The sequence below is a fragment of the Hylobates moloch genome, unplaced genomic scaffold (assembly GCF_009828535.3).
Source record: "Hylobates moloch isolate HMO894 unplaced genomic scaffold, HMol_V3 SCAFFOLD_5, whole genome shotgun sequence".
Lineage (NCBI taxonomy): Eukaryota > Metazoa > Chordata > Mammalia > Primates > Hylobatidae > Hylobates > Hylobates moloch.
The window spans coordinates 27,787,564-27,791,047 of NW_026652280.1; the positions used below are offsets into that span (position 1 = coordinate 27,787,564).

The window sequence follows — 3,484 nt, forward strand, 5'->3', positions numbered from 1 at the left end:
TAAACCCAAAAACTTACAACCAACTGATCTTTGACAAAGCAAACAAAAACTTAAAGTGGGAAAAGGATACCCTTTTCAACAAATGATGCTGGGATTATTGGCAAGCCACATGTAAGAGAATGAAACTGGATTCTCATCTCTTACCTTAGACAAAAATCAATGCAGGATGGATTAAGGACTTAAATCTAAGACCTAAAACTATAAAAATTCTAGAAGATAACATTGGAAAACCGCTTCTAGACATTGGCGTAGGCAAGGATTTTATGACCAAGAACCCAAAAGCAAGTGCAATAAAAACAAAGATAAATAGCTGGGACTTAATTAAACTAAAGAGCTTTTGCATGGCAAAAGGAATGCTCAGCAGAGTAAACATACAACCCAAAGAGTGGGAGAAAATCTTCACAATCTATACATCTGACAAAGGACTAATATCCAGAATCTACAATGAACACAAACAAATCAGCAAGAAAAAACAAACAATCCCATCAAACAGTGGGCTAAGGACGTGGATAGACAATTCTCAAAAGAAGATATACAAATAAACAACAAACATGAAAAAAATGCTCAACATCACCAATGATCAGAAAAATGCAAATCAAAACCAGAATGCAATACTATCTTACTCCTGCATGAATGGCCATAATCAAAAAAATCAAAAAACAGTAGATGTTGGCATGGATGCCGTGATCAGGGAACACTTCTACACTGCTGGTGGGAATGCGAACTAGTAGAGCCACTATGGAAAACAGTGTGGAGATTCCTCAAAGAGCTGAAAGTAGAACTATCATTTAATCCAACAATCCCACTACTGGGTATCTACCCAGAAGAAAAGAAGTCATTATAAGGAAAAGATACTTGCACATATATGTTCATTGCAGCACAATTTGCAATTGTAAAATCGTGGAACCAACCTAAATGCCCACCAATCAACAAGCAGATAAAGAAACTGTGGTATATATAAACGATGGAACACTACTCAGCCATAAAAAAGGAATGAATTAATGGCATTCACAGCGACCTGGATGAAACTGGCGACTATTATTCTAAGTGAAGTCACTCAGGAATGGAAAACTAGACATTGTATGTTCTCACTGATATGTGGAAGTTAAGCTATAAGGATGCAAAAGCATAAGAATGATACAATGGACTTTGGGGAGTTGGGGTAAGCGTGGGAGGAGGCAAGGGATAAAAGACTACAAATAGGGTGCAGTATATGCTGCTTAGACGATGGGTGCATTAAAATCTCACAAATTATCACTAAAGAACTTACATAACCGAACACCACCTGCACTCCAATCATCTATGGAAAAATAAATAAATAATAAAGAAATAAATAAATTTTAAAAAGCGATGGGCATCTCTTGGGACAACTAGCACAAGCGCTGCAAGACCGGGGGCAAGAGAAAGCCTTACCACAAGAAGCGAAAGTATGAGCTGGGGTGCCCGGCTGGCTGCCAACACCAAGATTAGCCCTGCTGCATCCACACAGTCCGTGTGCAGAGAAGAAATGAGAAATGCTGTGCCCTGAGGCTGGACATGGGGAATTTCTCCTGGGGCTCAGAGTGTTGTACTTGCAAAACAATGATCATCCATATTGTCTACAATGCATCCAATAATGAGCTGGTCCGTACCAAGACCCTGGTGTAGAACTGCATCATGCTCATCAACAGCGCACCATACCAACAGTGGTACAAGTCCCACTATGCGCTGCCCCTGGGCCGCAAGAAGGGGACCAAGCTGACTGTTGAGGAGGAGGAGATTTTAAACAAAAAGCGATCTAAAAAAATTCACAAGAAATATGATAAAAGGAAACAGAATGCCAAAATCAGCAGTCTCCTGGAGGGGCAGTTCCAGCAAGGAAAGCTTCTTGCATGCATCACATCAAGGGTGGGACAGTGTGGCCAAGCAGATGGCTACGTGCTAGAGGGCAAGGAGATGGAGTTCTATCTTAGGAAAATCAAGGCCTGGAAAAGTAAACAAATCCTCATCCTTTCTGTCTTTGCCCATGTAATAAAAGTGTTTATTGTTCTGTAAAAAAAAACAAAAAACAAAAAACAAAACTGGGTTAGAGAAAGAATTTCGTGCCAACATATAAGGGCAAGTGGAAACTGTGGGTGAGTTTGCCTATAAGCAGGAGTATAGGCCATATTGAGTAGGCTGGGTAGTGATGTGGAAGAAACAGAAATAGTTGTGAATAAGAGAGACAATGCCTTGCTAGGAGCATTTTTTACCATTTCCCTGAATGTTGGCAGGGTTCTTCTTTTTGATTTTTTTTTTTCTTCAAGAAAATGCCAGAGCACTAAGAAAAACTTGAGAGCATATGATAAGATGCTGCTCATATCCAAGTGGAGATACAAATTACTCCAACTGGGAGAAGGTAAAAGAACATTCCAATAAGAAAATAAGAGACAAGGTCCTAAGTCAAAATAGAGTCACAGTATAGGGCAGAGAGGATGATGCTAACTGGGAAGAGAGTCATGTTCTTGCCTGGTGGCTATAAAGGTGAATGCTAAAACAATACTCAAGTGTTGCTCAAGTAATGAAAACCTGGAAGTAATCTACATTGATTGAAATTTCCCATTGGTTTTATTTCTCTTACAAACTTGTGGTACATGCTTGCGTGTGAGGCACTGCCTATTTACCGGTGAGGAAAACGAGGCTCCTCCAAGATTTTCCAGCTGGACTCAGCACACTGTACTGGGAAAAGACTTGACTAACCATCTAGTTCATCTCTTGGTCTCCTAGGGAGAAAGCAACAACTGCTGCTCCAAAGGCAAGTGCAGTACAAGTCGACATCTGGGAAACCAGCTGCCAAGTGTTGCCTGGTGGATAAAGCACTGAAGTGATGGCCTTGAGATGTCCCAGGTGGTCAGCACATACATGCCACTGACTGGGTGAGCTTGAACAAGCTGCTGACATTCACTGGCCTCAGATTCCACATCTATATGCAACAGAGTTACCTAGTTTTGATAATTACTGGGGTTCTGTCAGGATCCAAATTTCATTACTTGAATTATTTCTTACTTGCTTACCTTCTTTCAGTCTTTAGTATCTCCACCCTTAAGATGATTTAAACAAAAGAAATCAAAGTTCCCATCCAATATTTTTATATACTATTCCCAAATAGCTTTGGGGTATGGGTGGAGAAACGTTTACGATAACTAAGCTAACAAAGCAAGGTAGAACCAAAAATGTAGGGAGTAGCAATCCGTATATATTTTACAATGAGAACAGTCAACAGAGCTTTGCATTATCCAAGTAACACACAGGGACAGCTGGTTTTTAGCTTAACCCATTTTGGAGTATTCATATTTGTAAATTATGCGGGTTGCATTATGTCCACTTAACCATAATGTTGCAGGTATGAAGCACTCTGGTGAATATTATTATTATTAACTGAATTACACTATGGATTAATAGTTCTCTGTGAATCAGAATTCAGTAAAATTAAATACCAGGCTAAATGTAATAGAAACATTATGAG

At 39.6% G+C, this 3,484-nt stretch overlaps 1 pseudogene; it reads left to right on the forward strand.

The window, feature by feature from the left end:
* Positions 1-1,350: 1,350 nt before the first annotated feature.
* LOC116467784 (small ribosomal subunit protein eS8-like) lies at positions 1,351-2,034 on the forward strand (annotated as a pseudogene).
* Positions 2,035-3,484: the final 1,450 nt, after the last annotated feature.